The sequence below is a fragment of the Loxodonta africana genome, chromosome 13, assembly GCF_030014295.1.
Source record: "Loxodonta africana isolate mLoxAfr1 chromosome 13, mLoxAfr1.hap2, whole genome shotgun sequence".
Classification (NCBI taxonomy): Eukaryota; Metazoa; Chordata; class Mammalia; order Proboscidea; family Elephantidae; genus Loxodonta; species Loxodonta africana.
In genome coordinates this window covers 67,223,914-67,249,695 of record NC_087354.1, presented here as the reverse complement: position 1 = coordinate 67,249,695, position 25,782 = coordinate 67,223,914, and positions in this window count along the sequence as shown.

Genomic DNA, 25,782 nt, shown 5'->3' with positions numbered 1-25,782 from the left:
TTGTTATGGGTCTGTTCAGAGCTTTGACCTTGGTTTGTGGTAGTTTACGTAGATAGTGTGTTTCTAGAAATTTGTCCGTTTCCTCTAGGTTTTCAAATTTGTTGGAGTATGGTTTTTCAGAGTACCCTGTTATGATTCTCTTTATTTCAGTAGGATCTGTTGTAATGCCCCCCATTTCATTTATTTGGGTTATTTGTGTCCTCTCCTGTTTTTCTATTGTAAATTGGTCAGTGGTTTGTCGATTTTGTTGATCCTTTCAAAGAACCAGCTTTTGGTTTTGCTGATATTTCCTATTGTTTTTCTATTCCCTACTTCATTTATTTCTGCTCTGACCTTGAGCGCTATATATGTCTATGAGGGCAAGTTGGTTGATTGTAGCGTTTAGGTCTTTTATAACTTTGTTGAGTTTCTTTCTACATGTTCTGTCCTTAACTGAGAGTGGTTTAAGCATCCTGCTATTATTGTGAGATTGTCAATTTCTGTTTTCAGTGCTGTTAGAGTTTGTTTTATGTATGTTGCAGCCCTGTCATTGGATGCAGAAGGATATATTATGGTTATGTCCTCATGGTGGATTGTCCCTTTTATCATTATATAATGTCCTTCCTTGTCTTTTATGCTGGATTTTTTTTTTAAGTCTATTTTATCCAAGATTAGTATTGCCACTTCAGCTCTTTTTTGGTTGCTGCTTGCTTGATACTTTTTTCCCATTCTTTGGTTTTTAATATATTTATGCCTTTGTTTCTGAGGTATATCTCTTGTAGACAGCATATAGATGAGTACTTTTTTTTTCATCCATTCTGTCACTCCCTGTTTATGAGTTCTTTTAAGCCATTTACAATCGGTGTGTTTATGGATATGTGTGTTTATTGTTTCATTTTGTAGTGCTTTTTTTTAATACAATTTTTATTGTGCTTTAAGTGAAAGTTTACAAATCAAGTCAGTCTCTCACACAAAAACCCATACGTACCTTGCTCAAAAAAAAAAAAAAAACCTTCCTCCATACTCCCAATTACTCTTCCCCTAATGAGACAGCCCGCTCTCTCCCTTCACTCTCTCTTTTTGCGTCCATTTCGCCAGCTTCTAACCCCCTCCACCCTCTCATCTCCCCTCCAGGCAGGAGACGCCAACATAATCTCAAGTGTCCACCTGATCCAAGAAGCTCACTCCTCACCAGCATCCCTCTCCAACCCATTGTCCAGTCCAATCCCTGTCTGAAGAGCTGGCTTCAAGAATGATTCCGGTCCTGGGGTAACAGAAGGTCTGGGGGCCATGACCACTGGGGTCCTTCTAGTCTCAGTCAGACCATTAAGTCTGGTCTTATGAGAGGGGTCTGCATCCCACTGCTCTCCTGTTCCCTCAGGGGTTCTCTGTTGTGTTCCCTGTCAGGGCAGTCATTGGTTGTAGGCGGGCACCATCTAGTTCTTCTGGACTCAGGATGATGTAGTCTCTGGTTCATGTGGCCCTTTCTGTCTCTTGGGCTCCTAATTGCCTTGTGTCCTTGGTGTTCTTCATTCTCCTTTGATTCAGGTGGGTTGAGACCAGTTCATGCATCTTAGATGGCTGCTTGCTAGCGTTTAAGACCCCAGACGCCACTCTTCAAAGTGGGATGCAGAATGTTTTCTTAATAGATCTTATTACGCCAATTGACTTAGATGTCCCCTGAAACCATGGTCCCCAGACCCCTGCCCCTGCTAGGCTGCCCTTTGAAGCATTCGGTTTATTCAGGAAACTTCTTTGCTTTTGGTTTAGTCCAATTGTGCTGACTTCCCCTATATTGTGTGCTGTCTTTCCCGTCACCTAAAGTAGTTCTTATCTACTATCTAATTAGTGAATACCCCTCTCCCACCCTCCCTCCCCCCTCTCGTAAACCACGAAAGAATGTTTTCTTCTCAGTTTAAACTATTTCTCAAGTTCTTATAATAGTGGTCTTATACAATATTTGTCCTTTTGCACCTGACTAATTTCACTCAGTATAATGCCTTCCAGGTTCCTCCATGTTATGGAATGTTTCACAGATTCATCACTGTTCTTTACTGATGCGTAGTATTCCATTGTGTGAATATACCATAATTTATTTATCCATTCATCCATTGATGAGCACTTTGGTTGCTTCCATCTTTTTGCTGTTGTAAACAGTGCTGCAATAAACATGCGTGTGCATATATCTGTTCATGTAAAGGCTCTTATTTCTCTAGGATATATTCCAAGCAGTGGGATTGTTGGATTGCATGGTAGTTCTATTTCTAGCTTTTTAAGGAAGCACCAAATCGATTTCCAAAGTGGTTGTACCATTTGACATTCCCACCAGCAGTGTATAAGTGTTCCAATCTCTCCACAGCCTGTCCAACATTTATTATTTTGTGTTTTTTGGGTTAATGCCAGAGTGAGATGAAATCTCATTGTAGTTTTGATCTGCATTTCTCTAATGGCTAATGATTGTGAACATTTCCTCATATATCTGTTAGCTACCTGAATGTTTTCTTTAGTGAAGTGTCTATTCATATCTTTTGTCCATTTTTTAATTGGGTTATTTGTCTTTTTGCAGTTGAGTTTTTGCAGTATCATGTAGATTTTAGAGATTAGGCAGTGATCAGAAATGTCATAGATAAAAACTTTTTCCCAGTCTTTTTACTCTTTTGGTGAAGTCTTTGGATGAGCATAGGTGTTTGATTTTTAGGAGCTCCCAGTTATCTAGTTTTTCTTCTACCTTCTTTATAGTGTTTTGCGTACTGTTTATGCCCTGTATTAGGGCTCCTGACGTTGTCCCTATTTTTTCTTCCATGATCTTTATCATTTTGGATTTTATATTTAGGTCTTTGATCCATTTTGAGCTTGTTTTTGTGCATGGAGTGAGCTATGAGTCTTGTTTCATTTTTTTTGCTGATGGATATCCAGCTATGCCAGCACCATTTATTAAAAAGACTGTCTTTTCCACATTTAACTGTTTTGGGGCCTTTGTCAAATATCAACTGCTCATATGTGGATGGATTTATGTCTGGATTCTCAATTCTGTTCCTTTGGTCCATGTATCTGTTGTTGTACCAGTACCAGGCTGTTTTGACTACTGTGGCTGTATAATAGGTTCTAAAATCAGTTAAAATAAGGCCTCCCACTTTGTTCTTCTTTTTCAGTAATGCCTAATTTATCCAGGGCCTCTTTCCCTTCCATATGAAGTTGGTGATTTGTTTCTCCATCTCCTTAAAGAGTGTCTTTGGGGTTTGGATAGGAATTGCATTAAATGTATAGATCGCTTTTGGCAGAATAGACATTTTTTAAATGTTAATTCTTCCTATCCACGAGCAAGATATGTTCTTCCACTTATGTAAGTCTCTTTTGGTTTCTTGCAGAAGTGTACCGTAGTTTTCTTTGTATAAGTCTTTTACATCTCTGGTAAAATTTACTCCTAAGTATTTTATCTTCTTGGGGCTGCTGTAAATGGCATTGATTTGGTGATTTCTTCTTCGATGGTCTTCTTGTTGCTGTAGAGGAATCCAACTGATTTTTTTATATTTATCTTGTATCCCAATACTCTGCTGAACTCTTCTATTAGTTTCAGTAGTTTTCTGGAGGATTCCTTAGGGTTTTCTGTGTATAAGATCATGTCGTCTGCAAATAGAGATACTTTTACTTCTTCCTTGCCAATTTGGATGCCCTTTATTTCTTTATCTAGCCTAATTGCTCTGGCTACGACTTCCAGCACAATGTTGAATGCGAGTGGTGATAAAGGGCATCCTTGTCTGGTTCCCGATCTCAATGGGAATGTTTTCAGGCTCTCTCCATCTAGGGTGATGTTGGCGTTGGCTTTGTATAAATGCCCTGTATTATGTTGAGGAATTTTCCTTCTATTCCTATTTTGCTGAGAGTTTTTATCATGAATGAGTGTTGAACTTTGTCAAATGCCTTTTCTGCATCAATTGATAAAATCGTGTGATTTTTGTCTTTTGTTTTATTTATGTGGTGGATTACATTAATTGTTTTTTCTAATGTTGAACCATCCCTGCATACCTGGTATGAAGCCCACTTGGTCATGGTGAATTATTTTTTTGATATGTTGTTGAATCCTTTTGGCTAGAATTTTATTGAGGATTTTTGCATTTACATTCATGAGGGATATAGGTCTATAATTTTCTTTTCTTGTGGTGTCTTTACCTGGTTTTGGTATCAGGGATATGGTGGCTTCATAGAATGAGTTTGGTGGTACTCCATCCTTTTCTATGCTCTGAAATACCTTTAGTAGTAGTGGTGTTAACTCTTCTCTGAAAGTTTGGTAGAACTCTGCAGTGAAGCCGTTCGGACCAGGGTTTTTTTTGTTGGGAGTTTTTTTGATTACCTTTTCAATCTCTTCTTTTGTTATGGGTCTATTTATTTGTTCTACCTCTGTTTGTGTTAGTTTAGGTAGGTAGTGTGTTTCTAGGAATTCATCCATTTCTACTAGGTTTTGTTTGAGTATAGTTTTTCATAGTAATCTGATAAAAAAAAATCTGACATGATTCTTTTAATTTCAGTTAGGTCTGTTGTAATATCGCCCATATCATTTCTTATTTGAGTTATTTGCTTTCTCTCCTGTTTTTCTTTTGTCAGTTTGGCCAGTGGTTTATCAATTTTGTTGATTTTTTTCAAAGAACCAGCTTTTGGTCTTGTTAATGCTTTCAATTGTTTTTCTGTTTTCTATTTCATTTAGTTCAGCTCTAATTTTTATGATTTGTTTTCTCCTAGTGCCTGTGGGTTTCTTTCGTTGCTCTCTTTCTATTTGTTCAAGGTGTAGGGATAATTCTTTGATTTTGGCCCTTTCTCCATTTTGGATGTGTGCATTTATTGATATAAATTGGTCTCTGAGCACTGCTTTTGCTGTGTCCCAAAGATTCTGATAGGAAGTGTTTTCATTCTCATTGGATTCTCTGAATTTCTTTATTCCATCCTTAATGCCTCCTATAATCCAGTCATTTTTGAGCAGGGTATTGTTCAGTTTCCAAGTGTTTGATTTCTTTTCCCTGCTTTTTCTGTTATTGATTTCCACTTTTATGGCCTTATGGTCAGAGAAGATGCTTTGTAGTATTTCAATGTTTTGGATTCTGCTAAGGCTTGCTTTATGACCTTATATGTGGTCTATTCTAGAGAGTGTTCCATGTGCACTAGACAAGAAAGTATAGCTGGTTGCTGTTGGGTGGAGTGTTCTGTTTATGTCTATGAGGTCAAGTTGGTTGATTGCGGCATTTAGATCTTCCATGTCTTTATTGAGCTTCTTTCTGGATGTCCTGTCCTTCACCAAAAGTGGGGTGTTAAAGTCTGCTACTGTTATTATGGAGCTGTCTATCTCACTTTTCAATGCTGATAAAGTTTGTTTTATGTATCTTGCAGCCCTGTCATTGGGTGCATAATTATTTAATATGGTTATATCTTCTTGGTGTATTGTCCCTTTAATCATTATATAGTGTCCTTCCTTATCCTTTCTGATGGATTTAACTTTAAAGTCTATTTTGTCAGAAATTAATATTGCCACTCCTGCTCTTTTTTGATTGTTGTTTGCTTGAAATATTTATTTCCATCCTTTGAGTTTTAGTTTGTTTGTGGCTCTAAGTCTAAGGTGTGTCTCTTGTAGGCAGCATATAGATAGAGCTTGTTTTTCAATCCATTCTGCCACTCTCTGTCTTTTTATTGGTGCATTTAGTCCATTTACATTCAGGGTAATTATGGATAGGTATGAATTTAGTGCTATCATTTTTGATGTCTTTTTTGTGTGTTGACAGTTTCTTTTTCCCACTTGATTTTATGTGCTGAGTAGATTTTCTTTATATATTATCCTTTCCTCACATTTGTTGTTGTTGATTTTGTTTCTGCTAAGTCTGTATTTTTCCCTTGTATTTTACTTTGATGAGTAGGATAGTTTGTCTCCTTTGTGGTTACCTTATTATGTACCCCTATTTTTCTAAATTTAAAACAAACCTTTATTTCTTTTTATCGCCGTATCTTCCTCTCCATATGGAAGGTCTATGATTACATTTCTTAGTCCATCTTTATTATCTTAATGTTGTCTTCTTTTATATAATAACATCACTGTTACCCTGTTTTGGGCTTTTTTTTATATATGTATATAACCTTGCTTTGTTTTTTTGGATTTCCCTGTCTGGGTTGACTTCTGGTTGCTCTGCCCAGTGTTCTAGTCTTGGGTTGATACCTGATATTATTGATTTTCTAACCAAAGAACTCTCTTTAGTATTTCTTGTAGTTTTGGTTTGGTTTTTACAAATTCCCTCAAATTGTGTTTATCTGGAAATGTCTTAATTTCTCCTTCATATTTAAGAGACAGTTTTGTTGCATATATGATTCTTGGCAGGCAATTTTTTTCCTTCAGTTTTTTAAATATGTCATCCCATTGCCTGCTTGGTTTCTGCCGAGCAGTCTGAGCTCATTCTTATTGGGTCTCCTTGTAGGTGACTTTTCTTTTATCCCTTGCTGCTCTTATAATTCTCTCTTTATCTTTGGTTTTGGCCAGCTCGATTATAATATGTCTTGGTGACTTTCTTTTCAGATCTATCTTATGTGGAGTTCAATGAGCATCTTGTGTAGATATCTTCTCATCTTTCACAATATCAGGGAACTTTTCTGCCAACAAGTCTTCAACAATTTTCCGTTATTCTGTATGTATTTTCTGTTATCCCTGCCTGATCTGGTACTCCAATCACTCGTAGGTTATTTCTCTTGGTAGAGTCCCACATGATTCTTTAAGTTTTCTTCATTTTTTTTTAAATTCTTTTATCTGATTTTTCTTCAAATATATTAGTGCCAAGTGATTTATCTTTGAGTTCAGAAATTCTAGCTTCTACTTTCTCAATTCTGCTCCTCTGACTTTCTATCGAGTTGTCTTAAGTCTATAATTTTATTGTTAATCTTCTGAATTTCTGATTGTTGTCTGTCTATGGATTTTTCCAGCTTATTAAACTTTTCATTATGTTCCTGAATAATCTTTCTAATTTCTTCAGTTGCTTTATCTGTGTGTTCCTTGGCTTGTTCTGCGTATCGCCTCATTTCCTTCCTGATGTCTCGAAGGGTTCTGTATATTAAACTTTTGTATTCTGCATCTGGTAATTCCAGGAATGCACTTTCATCTAGAGGATCTCTGGATTCTTTGTTTTGAGAGTCTGTTGAGGTGATTATGGTCTGTTTCTTTATGTGACTTGATATTGACTGTTGTCTCCAAGCCATCTATAAGTTATTGTATTTAGTTTATGTTTGCTTACTGTGTCGTAGCTGCTTGCTTTGTTTTGTTTTGATGTGCCCCTATGGGTTGCTTTAGTGAGTTAGCTTGATTATTTTCACCTTTGGAGCTCTGGTGTCCTGTCCCTAGCTGGCTAGTTCTGTTATCAGGTATATCAGTCTAGGAGTCCATTCAGTTTTCTTCTATGAATTCAGCTCAGGTTTCCAGGTAGCTGATATCAAATGTGTGGTACAGGCTCTCTCCTACAGTCTTAGAGGGGCAGGGGTGATTGGCATATACACCGGTATCTGATTGCAGCAGGGGGTCCTGCTCTGAACAAGGCAGGGAACTGAGAACCGACACTCAAGTGTCTCTGAGGAAAACACTTGTCTGTTCCCTAGAGCATGCTGGTGGACGGGTTCTGCAGAGGAAGATGGGTACCCAAAGTGTTTGGTTGTAAGGGCTGGGAGGTACCAGTTATCTTTGGACCCTGTCATGGGTGGCTGGGTGACCTGAGTGGAGCTACTAGTCCTTAGGTCCCTGATGTGGGTAGGTGAGGACCATTTTTAATAGGCAAAGTGATGTCAAATGTCAAACAACCACCTCTCCACCGCACAGCTCAAGTGGTTGGAGTTTGCGAACAAGGGCCTATTCTCCCAAAATAGGCCCACACAGGTTCATGCAGAAGGGAAAGGTGCTCAAGGTCCATGGACGCTTTATGCCTGGACAGGAGCCACTTCTGTCCTGAGCTCCCCCTGTTAATGGAGCTAGCAAATTTTCTTTTCCCCCCGGTTGCAAATTTTTTCCTTCCCCAAGGCTGGGAGGATGGCTCCAGGTGCTCACCAGGGTCTATCTCAGGCCTAGGGATTCAGACGCTGAAGCTGGCTTGAGGTGGGGAAACACGGTAAAATATACCAAGTACTTAGCTTTTGCCAAGAGTGCCCTTCTCCCCTAGTTCCAGAGGTGTGAGTGGGCTGTGTGGCTGGCTGCTTCTTCCTGAGGAAACTGCGGCCAAACACTAGTACCAGCCCACTGCTGCTGCCGCTGCTCCAGGAATGGTGCCAGAGGGCTCTCTGCGATTCAGATCTGGTAACTCTCCTCCACTTCTGAATGGCCTCTTCTTCCCCCTGCCCCTCAGTTCGTTGTCTAAGCTTGCCTTTGATGCACAGGGCTCCCACCTTGTCACAAATATACTCTTTTCACTTGTTTTTCAGATCTTTGTTGTAAAGAGGGCTCGATGGAAGTGTCTGTGTATTCCGCCATCTTGGCTCCACCTCTTGTAGTGCTTTTTTTGTGATGCTGATGTTTTCTTTGTTCCTCTTACCCTTCTGTGCTGAATTCCTTTTGTTTGTGCAATTTTTTTCATTTCTTTCATTTTTGTATATTTTTTGCTTACCGAGTCTTCACGTTTTTCTTCTTTATTTGGATGAGCAGGTTTGTTAACTTTCTTTGTGTTTACCTTGAAATTTACTGTGGTCTTCCTAAATTTCAATTAGTCTTTTATTACTTGACATCACCTTGACTTCCTCTCCATTTGAAAATTCTGTATCTACACCATTTATTCCCTCTTATAGTGTTCTGATATTGTTGTCATTTACAGATTGACCTCTCTGGTTCCCTGCTGTAAATATTTTAGGTTTGTTTTATCCTTGAGAGTTTATTACCTAGGTTGGTATCTGGCTGATGCTGTCTTGTGTCCTAGATTCAGGCTGTTGTCTGATGTTGTTGGTTCTAACTGAAGGACTCCCTTCAATAATTCTTGTAAGTGTGGTTTGGTTTTTCCATATTTTCTTAATTTCTGTTTACCTTGAACTGTCCTAATTTCACCATCACATTTGAGTAAGCATAGTGCAGGATATATTATTCTCGGATGACAGTTTTTTTATTTCAAGGTTTTGTATAAGTCAACCCATTTCCTTGCTGCCTGCATGGTTTCTGCTGAGTAATCAGAGCTTAGTGTTATTGTTTCCCCTTTGTGACTTTTTGTTTTTCTCAAGCTGCTCTCAGGATTCTTTGTTTGTCTTTGATTTTAATGAGTGTGATTATGGTATGTCTTGGTGATTTTCTTTTGGGGCCTACCCTATATGGGGTTCCTTGAGCTTCTTTATGGTCAGTTTTCCATCTTTCTTTATAATAGGGAAGGTCTGTCAGCAACTCTGCAATGTTTTCTGTGTTTTCCATTTCATCCCACTGTTCTGGAGCTCTGGCACAGGCAAATTTTTGCTTTTGATTGTATTCCACATCATTCTAGGGTTTCTTCATTTTTCTTCATTCTTTTCTCTGATTTTTTCCTCAGACAAAGTAGTATCTAGGTTTGTCTTCAATTTTGCTGATCCTTTCTTCCATTGATTCACATTTGCTTCTAAAACATTCTCTTGCACTGCCTGTTTCTGAAATCTTGTTGTTTATGCTTTGGATTTCTAGTTGCTATTTTTGTATAATCACTAGTTGTTTATTTATTTGAATATTTTGTTCCTGTATTATTTTCCTGAATTCTTCCATTTCTTTGTCTATGTTTTCCCTGGTTTTGTCTGTATTTTCTGTGATTTTGTCTATTTTTTCCTTATTTTTGTCTACGTTTTCCTTCACCACTTGAAGAACTCTGAATATTAGAGTTTTGAGTTCCCCATCAGGTAGTTCCAATGGCTTTTCTTCTACTGGAAGATCATGTGGTGTTTTAGTTTGGCTAATTTCTGGAGCCTTCCTGTCTTTTTTTTTTTTTATGTTTTGATACTGTCTGCTGTCTCTGGGACATTCAGGAATTATTTTCTTCATTTACTGATTGTACATTTTTTTGTATTGTCTTGATTTTTTATTTAATTTGATTATGTCACGCAGGCAGGCTGGGCATGTTTTGTTGCTTGTTTGTCTGTTGGCATGGTACTTCTCACCATGCTGTCCTTGTAGGCAGAGCCAGTCACTCAGGTGTGGTGCAGCAGGGCGAGTCCAGCAGGGGTGGAGGGGTAGGGATGGATAGTTTGTGGCACAAACTGGGGCCAACGTGGCATTGCTGGGTTGCAGGCAGGACAGAGACCAAAGGATCACAAAGATTACACTCAGGGCACATCACTTGGTGCACAGTGTACATAGTCAGGAAGAAGGGAGAGAACGTAATGTGTAGATCTAAGTGGGTGTGTGAAAGAAGAAAAAGAAGAAAGACAAAAATGCCAAAAGAAAAGAAAAATTAAATAAAATGGTGGCACAGTAGGCTTCAGAGAGTGGGGGCAGGCTAGGCCCAGCAAGGCTGTGTGCCAGTGGCTCCCTAGCTGAGCAATATGGCTCGGCCTTTTGAGAAGCAGCATGGCTGGCACATTGGGCTAGGTGGGTGGGAGAAAGGAAAGGAAAGAGGGGAGAGAGAAGAAACCAACCCACCCACCAACCAACAAAATATAATAAAAACAACAACAAAAAATAAATAAATATGGTGGTGGGAGAGCCAACCATTGGGGTCGGGTGGAATTGGGGTGGCACTGAGCTTTTGTCTCTATTGCTGGGCAACACAGCATGGCCTGTCAGGTAGAGGTGGAGGTAGTGTAGCTTCTAGGTGGGAGGGAGAGGGGGAAGGATAAATAAAAAAAACATGGTGCTGAGGGAGTCGGCCTGTAGGGGCGGTGCAGACCTGGGGAGGGCGTGTGCTGGTGGCCCCCTAGCAAAGTGGTTCAGCAAAGCCCGTCAAAAAGATATGGGGAAGGCACATGGGGCCAAGGTGGATGGGAGAAAGGAAATGAAGGAAGGGATAGAGAGAGAAGAAACAAAGGGAAAAAAAGAAAAAAATATGGCACCAAAAAATGGTACTGAGGGAGCCCCCCGACAGGGGCAGTTAAGACCTGAGGTGGCCAGGAGCTCGTGGCCATCTAGCCAAACAGTGCAGCACAGCTCATCATGAAGGGAAGGGGACAGCACATGGGGCTAGCTGAGCAGGAGATGGGAAAGCAAGGAAGAGAGAGAGAGAGAGAAGCAACAAAAAAAAGCCAAAAGCAAACAAACAGAAATGGTGCTGAAGGGACTAGCCAGTTGGGGTGGGGTGGACTCGGGCATCAGTGAGCTGGTGTCTCTCCAGCCGAGCAACCTTGGCCCATTTGAAAGTGGTGAAAGCCACATACAAGGAAGGGGGTGGGGTGGAAAAGCATGTAGCCCTAGTTACCAGATGTTCTGCCTCCTATTGGGAGCTCCATGAAGTTGCCTTCCCATAGTCCCTGTCCATATTTCTTCATAGCTCTAGCCCAAGATGGCAAACTCGTGCCACCTTAGCTGGTATGGGCCCTCCACTCCGTAGCTCTCCTCATTCTCTATTCTCTGTCAGTTTCTTATTCCATTCAGTGCTTGAATGAGTTCTTCATTCCTTCATTTGATGCTTAGGGTTCCAGTATTGACGTTTGTATCTGTCTTACTTAGTTTTTGGGGTCTTTGCTGCAGAGGGATGGCTGGTGCTTCTGCCTATACTGCCATGTTATCTCCACCTCCCCTCAGATGTATAGCTTGAGGATTTTCATCATATATTTCTATCTGGAGATGTTTTAAATTGCTAATTAGTTCTGTTTGTTATTGAATTTTCTTTTCAAGCTGTACAGCTATTCTTCCCACCCCCAACCCCCCAACTTTATCAGTCACGGCCTACAAAAGCAACTTTAATATATTTTCTCTGGAGAAAAATCAGGCTGTCTAATATTCATTAATTTTAAAATACTGAAAATGATCGGTGAGGAAGCTCCCTAAACCTGAAGATGGATTTATAACTGGCTTTCTGTTCTAATATATTATTCCTCGAAAGAGAACTTTTACTAGAAGGTTTCCTTCTTGTTGTCAGGCTGAGATGATATACTGTGCAAATCTACCAGATCCTTTCTGTGGTGGCATTTCCAGCCAGCTCATGTGGAATTCTCATCTCTGCCATTACAATTGCCCCTTAGTTCACTGAACATTAAAAGCTTTTAATCAAGGGGCCAAAACCCATGAAGGCTAGATTTCAGAAGAGGTTTCATTGATACCGCCTCCTGGAATCTGAAATCTAAACCAACATAGCCACAGATCATTATAAGAGCTCCAGTCAATTAACCTTTCCTGACACACCAGCCTTATTCCTTGAAATGAGTTTAGTGATGCTTTATGGCAAAACCTACCACAGTTTTTGAGAGGTCAAAATGGCAAAATAACCAGTTTGGTCACAAGGATCTACATACCAAGATATTCCAGCTTTTAAAATGCTATTTGGCTTCTACCTAGACTAAGATAGAAAAAAAGATGTTGCAGGAAAACAGAGCACGTTAATCTTTATTTAGTTAAAATTATAACAAAACAGTGTAAACTATGATGACAGGTCTTATTGTCATCTGCTTCTGCAATGACAGAAGCTTGCAAACCCTCTCATTTGGTTGACTCAGGCACACATTAGCTTATTAGGCCAGCCTTTCCCTCAGTGTGCTCAATGAATTCCTGGGGGTCCCTGAGAACCTTTCTGGGGACCTATGAGGTCAAAAGTATTTTCATAATAATACTAAGGTTTTGTTTGCCATTTTCACTGCATATGCATCTACGGTGCAAAAGCAATGGTAGGTGACATTGCGAGTGCCTTCGTACCAATCAAGCCGCCGACTGCTTACAGTCATTGCGTTCTTCACGGTCAGACACTTGCATAACAAAACATGCCAGTTTCACTTAAGAATGTCTTTGATGAAGCGGTAAAAATTACTAATTTCATTAACTCTGAACACTGGAATACAGTGTGAAACAACGGGAAGTAAGCGTAAAGCCTTTCTGCTACACATAGATAGCTTAAGAAAAATACAATACAAAAAGTACAATAGATGTCTTAAGAAAAAGCATTATTGTGATTGTTTGAATGCAGCTGAACTATTTTTTTTCATAGAACACCATTTTTACTTGTAAAAAAGACTCTCAAATTATAGTTTTTCTTACTGGAGTATTGGGGAGACTTTTTTTTTTTTAATCAGTACAATGATACTGTCAAGTAAAGAAAAACAACTGAGAATTTTTGTTGCCAATGATAAAATTTGAGCTTTCATCCCAAAATTTGAGTTTTGGAAAACTTATATTTGCTGCCATAAGCTTGATAGCTTAACAACACCTAAAGATTTTGTTTGTTGGTGATATTAATGAATGTGGTTTTGATATCATTCAGTGAAAAATGTCAACATCTGGAGGATCTGCATAACCCAGATCATTTTCCAGGTGATTGATGCATGACGTTACAAAATCACACGTGGGTAAAAGAGTCATTAAAATGCGAGATAGACCAATCAATTTTAATTCAACACAACAGATGATATTTATTGATATGGCTTCAGATTCTACATTGCAACTAACCCTTAAGAAATTATATCTTGTCAAGTTTTGGTGTTGTATCATAGGAGAATATCCACAGTTATCTGGAAAGGCTATTAAAATACTCCTCTCTTTTCCAACTACATACCTGGGTGAAGCTGAATTTTCTTCATATTTCAACCCAAAGAATTAATAACCACAGGTTAAATGAAGAAGCATATACGAGAATCCGAATGTCTTCTGTTAAGCAAGAGATTATAAAAGATTTGTAAAAATGTAAAACAATGCTGCTCCTCTCACTATTTCTATTCTGTTTGGGAAAATAAAGACATTTTTCTTTAAAATTGTGTTTATGTTAACAAGTAGTACGATTTGTCATTTTATTTTTAAATAAATAGTTTTTAAAATTCTGTTTTAATTTCTAACAGGAAAAATATCAACAGATATACCAGTACCAGTTGCCATCAAGTCTATTCTGACTCATGGCAGTGCCATGTGTGTCAAAGTAGAACCTAGCTTCATAGGATTTTCAGTGGCTGACTTTTTGGAAATAGGTTGCCAGGCCTTCCTTCGAAGATTCCTGTGGGTAGAGGACCCCAATCTCCAACCTTTGGGTTAGCAACTGAGTATATTAATTGTTGGCACCATCCAGGGACTCCATACACATGAACAAAAACTCTTTGGTGTCGTCAATAATTTTTGAGAGTGTAAAGAAGTTCTGAGACCAAAAATTTCAAGAATCTCTCTGTAAAGCCATTAGAGATCCATGCAGTTTATAGCTGATCTGAAGTGTTGCATAAAATCTCAAGTCCTGTGATGGTTAATGTTATACATCAACTTGGCTAGGCGATGATTCTCAGTGGTTTGGCAGATATTAAGTAATCATCCTCCATTTTGTGAACTGTTGAGAGCAGCCAATCAGTTGAAAGGGGAGTTTTCTTGGGGGTGTGGCCTGAATCCAGTATACATGGATGTTCTGGCAAAGCTCACTCTCTCTCAATCCTGTATCTGACTCATCATCCTCTGACCTCCGATTCTTGGATTATGAGTCAGCAGCCTGCCACCTGACCTGCAGATTTTGGGATTTGCCAGTTCCTGCAACACCGTGAGCCACAGCCTTCTTCCTGACTTTCCATTTTTGGGTTCCTCATCTCCTGCAATGAAGTGAGTCAGGAGAAGCCTCCATCCTGACTCCTGACTCATGGATTTGGGACTTCCCAGTCTCCACAACTGCATGAGCCATTCCCTTGAAATAAATCTCTCTCTGTATATTTATGGTGCCCTGGTGGCACAATGGTTAAGAGCTCAGGTTGCTAACCAAAAGGTTGGCAGTTTGAATCCACCAGCCACTCCTTGGAAACCCTATGGGACAGTTCTACTCTGTCCTATGGGGTCACTATGAATCAGAATTGGCTCGATGGCAACAGGTTTGGTTCGGCTTTATATATATTTATATATATGTGTCATGGTTTGAGTGTATCAATTTAGTTAGGCCATCATTCCCACTATTCTGTGGTTGTCCTCCATTTCGTGATTGTAATTTTATGTTAAAGACGATTAGGGTGAGATCTTGACACCCTCACCAGATCACATCCCTGATCCAATGTAAAGGGAGCTTCCATGGGGTATGGTCTACACCACCTTTTATCTCTCAAGTGATAAAAGGAAAGGGAAGCAAGCAGAGAGTTGGGGACCCCATACCACCAAGAAAGAAGCACCAGGAGCAAAGTATGTCCTTTGGACCCAGGGTCCCTGCACAGAGAGGCTCCTAGTCCAGGGTTAGATTGACGAGAAGGGCGACAGAGAGAGAAAGCCTTCCCCTGGAGCTGACACCCTGAATTTGGACTTCTAGCTTAGTAGACCATGAAAAAATAAATTTTTCTTTGTTAAAGCCATCTACTTGTGGTATTTCTGTTATAGCAGCACTAGATGACTAAGACAATATGCGTCACTGATTTTGCTCCTCTAGAGAACCCAGCCTAAGACACCTTCCATAGGCAGGGTTCAACATTGTGTCAATGTTCTTGGTGGCAAACAACAGAAATTAACTCTGGCTATTTTAGAAGAAAAATTTTTTCTCTACTGGAAAAATACTTGCTACCTCATAGAATCAGAGGTGAAGAGGGGCCAAGATCTAGTCTCAGCCAGAGAAACAATCTTTATGTAATGTCTCCTTCCTGGCATTGGGATCACTCAGCTGTGATGCTGCTGGCACTCACTTCCATCCTGTTGGCCGTTCCACTGTACCACAGCTACCTCGAGTGCTCTCTGATCTTCTGCACCAGCCATCAGCAGGCAGCTCCAGCAGTCAGCATCTTGGGAGGAACTTCTGAATGGCTGAGCCTCAATCACGTGCCCTTACTACAGTTGCCAGGGAGCTGGTAGAGGGATACTCTGCTCCCTTCAGGTCCAAGGTGGGAGGAGAAGGCCTGTCTTCCACCTTTCCTTGGATACCCCCAAAATAGGCAGAAGGTTTGAAATAATAATAAACAAAACAAAACAAAAACACCCCAAACCCATTGCAATCAAGTTGATTCTGACTCATAGCGACCCTACAGAACAGAGTAGAACTGCCCCATAGCTTTTCCAAGGAGCGCTTGGTGGATTTGATTAGCTGACCTTTTGGTTAGCAGCTGTAGCTTTTAACCACCGCACCACCAGGGTTTCCTGAAATAATAATGGGCAGCCAAAAATGCCTCATGTCAAAATCTTTACTTGAGAAGGACAAAAGAAAGGATGAATTAAAGAGTATGGCTTCTGCACTTACCAGTCCTCTATGCAATAAAAAAAAATGTGAAAAAAGATGAATAGCCATCTTCAGCACTTTCCCGTGATGTCATTAGATGTTATACATAACATGCTCTGTGGTTTGCTCTTTCTCCCTGAGGGAATGGTATCGAGTTGATTGACATTCCTAGTTTCTTCATACTAATGTTGATTTCTTTCATTTATTTGTTTAATTTATAAGATTATCCTCCTTGCTATTACAACACAATTGGGTTATTTGTTATAATAGTTGAAATATTTCAAATGAGGCCACTCCATGAGGCTAAATAAGCAACTTAAGAGAAGCTTTGAAAGGTATTCTTTTTGCCAGGTTGTCACAGCCAAAGCAGAGCTCAATTCTATCTAGACTTCTGGATAAGGATTGTTCCTGAGTTATGCGAGTCACTGTTTCAAATCTTTTCCTTTGCTTTGGTTGGGAAGTCCTGGCTTGCCATGATTTCCCCAACATGGTGGGCACATCACAAAAAGTGGGAGCTCATTAGGATTAATGAGAAAAAAAAAAAAAAGATTTGCCAAGAGAATCAGCTCAGTATAGAGAACTGTCTAACACTGCAGTCTCCAGCGTAATCACAATTAGCCACTCGTGGCTGTTGAGCACTTAAAATGAGGCTATGCCACATACTGAAGTGATATTATTTTGAATATGTTGGGTTAAATAATGTAGCTTATTAATATTAATTTCACCTACTTCTTACTTTTTTGTAATGTGGCTACTAGAAAATTTTAAATTACATATATGTTGTTGTGTGCCATTGAGTCAATTCCAACTCACAGCAACCCTATAGGACAAAGTAGAACTGCCCCGTAGGGTTCCCCATAGGATTTGAACAACCAACCTTTTGGTTAGCAGCCTGAGCTCTTAGCCACTATGCCACCAGGGCTCCGTACATATATGGCTCACGTTGTATTTATGTTGGCTGTTGCTGTGCTAGTGGTCTAGAAGCCCTGATGGTGCAATGGTTAAGTGCTTGGCTGCTAATTGATAGGTTGTCAGAACCCACCCAGCAGCTCCAATAGAGAAAGACCTGGCAATCTGCTCCCGTGAAGATTACTGCCTAGAAAACCCTATGGGGTAGTTCTACTCTGAGTTGAAAATCGACTTGATGTCACCTAAAAACAACAAGGGCTGGTCTAACATAACTCTTTAAAGTATCGGACTTCAAGGCTTCTACCTCCAAGTGGATGCAACCTAATGGTCTTGGGTGCGGACAGTGATTCCTTCACAATCACTGAGGTCTTTGAGATGTGGCTGGTCTAAGAGCAAGGGTGGGTATAGGCCAATTGAGAAACAGCCAGACAAAATTGCCAAGGAACACAGAAGATTCAATCAGGCTTCCGAGGGATAGCGAATGTATACCAGTGGCTGTCCTAACAGACAGTGTCACTCTGGTCATTAGTCAAAACATCAGTCTTAACCACTTGGAAGCAGCAACAACCTTGAGAGGAGCCACACTAATTTGTTCCCTTTTTCGCCCTCATCCCTTCATCTGGAATGGGAAGATTTATTCTCTCCACCTAAAATTCTTAAATGAATTTTCTTAATTCTTAAATGAACTGGCTTGTTATGCTTATACGTATGCCTTTACTGGTTTAGAGTGTTGAATGAAGTTATTTGGGACCATGAAGATGACAGCTCCAATGGATGAGCTTGAAAAGTTTCTAAGACTGATTTCTCCAAACGGCTGTTACAGCCCTTAACTTAGCTATGTTCTCACGAGATCTCCAAAAGTGGCAACTTTTTTGGGTAGTGTTGTGGATTGAATTGTGTCCTCCCAAAATATGTGTTGGAATGCTAACCCCTATACCTGTGGATGTGATCCCATTTGGGAATAGGGCTTCTCTGTTATGTTAATGAAGTCATGTCAGTGTAGAGTGTGTCCTAAACCTATCACTTATGAGTGCTGTAAATAGCAGCCTGGACACAGCGACAAGGAGCACAAACAGAGCGAAGATAGATGCCACGTGATGATCACCAAAGAACTGAGGAATGCTCAGGCCACAGAAGCTGAGATAGGGATTTTCCCCCAGAGCTGACAGAGAGAGGGATTTCCTGTAGAGTGGGGGCCCTGAATTCAGACTTAGAGCCTCCTGAACCGTGAGAAAAATTTCTGTTCTTTAATGTCACCGACTTGTGGTATTTCTGTTACAGCAGCATTAGGTAACTAAGACAGGTAGACTCAAGAACAAGGAACCGGTTAGTGAACTCTAAAATGACATCCAGGGTCACCGCAGCAGAATTCCAGACCCCAAGTCCTATTGAGATGAAACCCCTTAGGGGCTGGACCCAGCAAAGTGTTTCCCAGGAGTAGTTTATAAGCACAGTTGGAGGGGGATTCTAAATCATGAATTTTAAGCTCATGGTGGTCATGTCCAAAGCCCAGTTTGGAAGCAAACCCTGAGAGCAGTACAGGAAGAACTGTGCAGTGGTGTTGGAGATGGATGGCGTGCAGTGGGAGGATGAGGGATTGGGAATGAATCTCTTGGTTTAAAAATTCAGGGATACATAAATACTCTCTATTTTTCTGCTTAAGGAGGCCTGGTGGCACAACAGTTAAGCACTTGGCTGGTAAGCAAAAGGTTGGCAATTCAAACCTACCCAACACTCCCACAGGAGAAAGACCTGGTGATCTGCTCCCATAAAGATTGCACCCTAGAGAACTCTATAGGGCAGCTCTACTCTATCACATGGGGTTGCTATGAGTCAAAATTGACTCGACAGCACCTAACAACAACCCTTTTGTTTATTAATATGGAAATTTAGAATAATCTTGTTTAACATCTTTTCTCAAATGTCCTAAAATTTAATGATTCTAGAAAGAGCTGAAATTCGTGACTAGAAGGTGCAGATGAACATAGAGTATCACTACTGAGGTTTATCATCTTTATGTAGGTATAGAATATTTTGACTAAAATTGCCAAGAAGCAGGATATCTTAATCCACTAGTTTATCTTAACCTTCTTCTTTTATGTACAGGAAGCATCCATGATAAGCAGCTTTTGGGGGAAACTCGAATATCCTGTATTGGCTAGAACGTAGGTTCCACAGAATGAATTTAGGACGTAGCATTGGCATTACCTGCAAATGCCTAGGATTTGTAGTTTCGTGTCAAAGACTTTATATTATTTGAACATTGCCTTGAATTTTATTTTTTACCTTCCCTAATGGAGGTGAAGAAAAGCTGAGAATTTATCTCTTTGATGAACTAAGCAGCTCTGTAGGAAAAGGAAGAGCAATGTCAAAGTGGGCATCTTGTGGTGCTATTTCAAAGTGTTATAAAAGCATTTGCCTTTACACAACACTCAGAGGAAAACCGGAGACAGGTGAATTATGCAACTCCACTGCAAAACCAGTGCCAAAGTGGCAAAAAAATTAAACATAAGAGTTGATCTTAATGGCTTAATGTCAAGCTAAGATTTTTTTTTTTTCTCCAATAAGGTGCTGCAGTAGTACAATATTTTTAAATAGTCTCATTAACATCACATAATAATAATAACTAGCACCTTGGAAGATAGACTGGAGACCATATTAATAAAAATGAGAAGATGCTATGGTGCTGGAGGGATCACAAATGAAGAAGGAATTGAATTAAAATTCATAAAATCATGACAAATTGGAGCAAAGGATGAGATCAATAAAATGAGTTTAATAATGATAAATCCAGAGCAGCCATCAGAAGACAGTAATGATTCAATGTACAAATGAAGTAGAGGAAAAGGGCTAGGGAGTAAGTAATACAGCAAAGAAAGATATGATCTTATGTGGGGTGATTATTTAAAAAGACTCTATCAAAATAAATTGGGTGATTGCAGCCTGCATGAGCTCTTTGCTTGAGGCTTACTAGTTCATGCATACACCCTCTTAGATCAGGTTCAGATTCTGCTCAGACTTCTCCAATGGGAGAAAGTGTCAGGGGCAAGGTGGGGGGTGGGTAGTCAGACCTGGAAGGGAAGAATGGGAGAGAGGGCTGGTAATGGAGAATGACTTAGTTGTTGTTAACTGCCTTAAGTCAGCTTGGACTTATGGCAACCACACATACAACAGAACAAAACCTTGCCTGGTTCTTCACGATCCTTAGTATGCTTGAGTTCATTGTTTTTGACTACTGTATTTTGCGTATCTTCCAACCTAGGGGCTCATCTTCCAACATTTTATTGGACAATATTCTGCTGTGATCCATAGATTTTCATTGACTAATTTTTGGAAGTAGATCCCCAGGCCTTTCTTCCTTGTCTTAGTCTGAAACCTGCCCACAGTGAGGGACCCGGCTGGTATTTGAAATGCCAGTGACATAGCTTCCAGGATCATAGCAATGCTCAAGCCTCCATAGCACGACAAACTGAGAGATGAGTGGCGGTGAAAAGGATGGCTGGATGTGACGAAAAGGAAAAAATAGGGGCACCCATGAGGTTACAAGCAGTGAGTGTACCTGTGAGATGGTAATGTCTCAAGAGGTAAGTCTGAGGCAACCTCTCTCACTATGTCCTTATGGAAGCTGCCACATTGGCCTTACATGGCACAGATGAGCAATTTGTAAAGGAAATCTGATATGCTAAGTTATCTGTGTGACATCCTGAATGAAGATTTTCCAATGAAATTGCTTTGTCCCAGCTTGAGTCCACTAATAATCAGCCAATTGTGAAACTTTCTTTTCATCCTATTTATTTAAGTCAGTGATTCCCAAACATACCTGTATCTTATTCCTGAGCCGCCGAGTCCCCCGTTGCTGTCAAGTCAATTCCGACTCATAGCAACACTGTAGTGTAGAACTGCCTCATAGGGTTTCCAAGGCTATAATCAGATCACCCCATCTTTCTCCTGCGGAGCAGCTGGTGGATCCAAACCAAAAACCTTTCCGTTTAGCAGCCAAGAGCTTTAACCACTGTGCAACCAGGGCTCCAGAATGTTTGGGTATTGGGCCCAGATGATTCAGAAGTGGCCAGATTTGGAAACTACTGTTTTTACTGGTATTTATAGGTTTCATTTGGAATTCTTAGAAAGGCAATGGGTGAGGCTGCTAAAGTGCTGAATTGGATTTGTACTTACTATCTTTTTTTTTCTTTTTACTATCTTTTTTATAAATATTGTAGAATTAAAAAAAAAACTCCCTTTTGCCATATTAAAAGTTCTGTGAGTATTTAAATAATGATTTGAATTAATTGAAACATCAATACAGACACTATCTGTTAATTTGCTGATTGATGAACACAAGCAGTGAAGATAAACAGCTGAAATATGGAGCAGAATTTTATCACTTACATCAATCACTTTTAATGACTGTTGACTTCAGTCATTTCACTCAGCATGAAATGGACCTCAGAATTTACTGCTGTTTTCTGGAGTGGTGAGATGCTGAATACTCTAGGGTCTTAAGGAAGTGTAATAAATATAAAGTATTTTTGCTAGGTTGATTTTCTTACAGCTAGTTTCACTTAAAGGCTGTCATGGAACTGCAGTCAAATATTGGCTTTGAGGTACCGAGAACTGATGGAAAGAAAATCTGTGACAATGATACATGAAAGTTAGGGCAAATCACTTTGACTTACATGGAACTTCATTTCCCTCTCCACAAAATGAAGGTAATAGCAGTTGGTAACCTTCTGCTTCCTACGTTGAATTAATAGGGTAATAGCTATAAACTCACCTGAGCTATGCTGAACTAAGAGCTCTTAGGAAAAAAAAGCCATAAATACGTTGCATATTTTAAGAAACGGAGAATGTGAGAGTGTCCAAACTTGTCTGTATTTATTGATAGCTAAATAGATAGATCCTGTTGAGTTGACTCCAACTCATGGTGACCTTACGTACAATAGAATGAAGCATTGCTCAGTCTTACATCATCCCCACCATCACCAGCATCACATTAACTGAACAACTACCATGTGCCACACACTTTATAAAGCATTACCACATAATATTTAGTTTGCTGAAATACTTTATTAATAAAAACTTCATCTTTAGGTACTAGGGTATTTTAAAATGGAAACTAAATTCTTCAGGAGAACAGATGGTATGTTATATAAGTTTCTGTGAAGAAATGTCTATAGGGATCATGTTAGGTTGGACATGACCTCATCTTGAAGTTCTTGGAGACAAAGTGTTCATCTGAGATAAAAAACCTTGTTCAAAGCCTTATTGCTTTGAATAAATGTCATTGTTTTGCTGGGAAGGCGGACCAAGCTAAATTAAAGAATCCTAATTCGGTTTTAGGAGACGTGTGTTCAGAGGGAAGTAGCATAAGAAACATTGAGGGAGTCCACTCTCAGAAATAAAAACGGGAGCAGAAGCTTCCCTTGCCTTCCCTTGACCATCGCAGGCTAGCATGAGGGAAAAGAGACAAACAATATCTAATATACACAATACAGAATTGTGCTAAAAAGTATAAGTGCTTTGAAGAAAATAAAATAAATAACTAAGCAGATAAAGGGCATCAGATTCACGTGGAGAGGTGAAACACGCATTTAAATACAGTGGTCAGTTTGAGCTCCAACAAGGTGACATTTGAGCAAAGGCTTGAAGGACGCGAGAGAGTTATCCATGTGAACATCTGGAGAAGAGCATTCCAGGCAGCAGAGCAGCTAGCATGAAGGCCCTCAGGTGGGAGCATGTGTGGAGTGAATGAGGGATAGCAAGGAAGTGAGTGTGGTTAGAAAAGAGTAAATGAAGGGGAAGATAATAGGAAATGATATCAGAGAAGTAACAGGGGCTAGATCATGTAGGACCTTGGAGGTCACTGAAAAATCTTGAGCAGAGGAAAAACATTCAATTGACATTTTAGACAATCCCTTTTTTCTATGAAGAGAACAGACTATGGAGAGAAAAGGGGAAAAGAACAGAGACCAGTTAGGACACCACTGCAAGCAAGAAATGATGGTGGTGTGGACCACAATGGCAGTGGGGTGGAGGTGGAGAATTGTTGAAATATGGGTATATTTTGAATATAGAGCCAACAGAACTTTCTGAGTGAATGGATGTGGAATGCAAGAGAAAAAGAAAGTGATGACCTCAAGCATTTGTCCTGATCATATGGAAGGACGGAACTGCTGTCCAGGGGGATAAGAGAAGGTTATGGGTAGAGCAGAGTCCCTGAGTGGTACAAACAGTTAACACACTCAGCTGCTAACTAAAAGGTTGGAGGTTTGAGCCCGTCCAGAGGCATTCAGAAGAAAGGCCTGGTGATCTACTTCCAGATAATCAGCCATCGAAAACCCTGTAGAGCAAATTCTACTCACTCATGGAGTCACCATGAGTCAGAATCAACCTGAGAGCGAAAAGTAATTGGACGATTGCTAGAGCAGATTTGGGGATGAGGAATATCAGAAGTACGTCTTACGTCATATTGAGTATGAAATACCTCCTGGTCATCCAAGTGGAGATGCAGAGTAGACAGTTATGCATGCCTGGAGTTCAGGAGAAAGGTATGGACAGGAGATATAATTTTGGGGTCATTGGCCCATGTTTTAGGATTGCCAGATAAAATACAGTATGCCCAATGAAATTTGAATTTCAGATAACCAATGATTTTTTTTTTTACTAAAGGTATATCCCAAATATTGTATGAGATATGCAATTGATTATATAACTATTATTATTATAATTATTGACAACTTATACCAATAATTATCTATTAGCATAATTTATACAATTAATATTGTGCATCACATGTGATATTTAGAGCACCCTTATATTTAAAAATTATTTGCTTATCTGAAATTCAAATTTCACTGGCTATCTTATATTTATATTTGCAAAATCTCACAATCCTAACATAGATGGCATTTAAAGAATGAGTCTGGTTGTGATCACCAAAGTAGTGAGTGAGAAGGAGAATAGAAAAGTATCAATTACTAAGTCCTAGAGGACTCCAACATTAGAGTGGGGAGGAAGGAAAGGAGCCAACAAAGGAAACTGGAATGGAGCAACCAGGAAGTAAGTAGGAGGAAACCCAGAAAATGTCATGCCTTGTAAGACAAATGAAGAAACTAAATACAAAAAAGGAAGAAGTGACCAATGCTGTCAAATGCCACTGACTGGTCAAGTAAGAGGGGGACTGAGAAATGACCACTGGATTTGGCAATATGAAGATAATGAGAGAACTGACAAGAGCAATTTCAATGAGTATGTGCACAAAACTCTGACTCGTATGGCTTGAAGAAGGAATGGGAGAGAAGACTTGGAGCCAGTGAATGCAGACAAGTCTTTTGAGAAGTTTTTGCTGAAAAGAAGAGAGAAATGGGGTGGAGAACGAGATCAAGAGAAGGCTTAAAATAATAATAATAAAGATGAGGCAAATACCCTGTATGAGCTCTCTACAATTCTCCAGACCGGTGGTTCTCAAACTTCAGGGTGCGCCATAATCACCAGGGGGGCTTGTTAAAACTAAAGTTGCTGAATCCCATTCCCAGAGTTTCTGATTTAGTAGGTCTGAGGTGAAACCTGAAAGTTTCTATTTCAAACAAGTTTCCAGGAGATATTGATGCTGTTGGTCCAGGGACAGCATTTTAAGAACAATCTAGACCATACCCAGCACATAATGTGAATTCAATACCTGCTGACACCAGTAAAACAGGACAGGGTCAATGCCAAAATTCTCAAAAATGATCAACTTCTACTTAGTAAGTCTCTCTTCTCTGGCATCTGGCTCAGGGTTTGTCCCTGATTGTGAATGAGAAGTATAAACATTTCTCCAAAAAATATAATAATAAATTAAATGTATAAATAAATAAATACCAATATTATTCAACACCATTTGAGTGATTAGCTAGTTAAACAGAATAAATAAATAAAAGAATTGGCATATATATTATAAAAGAAAAAATTATATTTATGTGCACATGATATAATTATGAACAAAGAAAACCTAGCATTCTAATAAAACAAATATTACTGCAATTAAAATAATCTGGTAAAGTATCTAGAATCACAATAAATACATAAAAATCATTGGTCTTTCTCAGTACTAGCAATAACTAGTCAAGGATAGAAATAAATTTTTTAAAATTCCATTTATTGTAACACATGAAAACATATTTTTTTAAAGATACATAATTAGGTAATAAAAGTTTAAATGCACAGGAGTCATACACTCTAACTTCAGGATAGTAATTATATTTCTAGAGAGAATAAAGTTGGAAGAACGTCATTGCATTCTTTATTTCTTTCTATTTTAAATGAGGACAACTTAAATATTTCAAAATGTTAAGGTCAGTAATTATGAGAGGAGGGTATATGTTGCCTTGACTATTATTTTCTATATAATTGAAATACGTGATAATATAATTTTAAGTTCACAATACCTTTCTCAAATGATTATCAACAACGATAATAATGGCTAAGAATGTTTTTATAAGAAAGTATATGTTTTTTAAGATAAAACTATAAAACCTTGTTTAAAGATAGAAAACAAGATCTAAACAACTGGAGAGACATACCATTGCTCCAGAAAAGAGAGGATTAACATCAATTCCTACAAAATTTAATATATAAATATAATGCCATTCCTATCAGAAAAACATTGAGA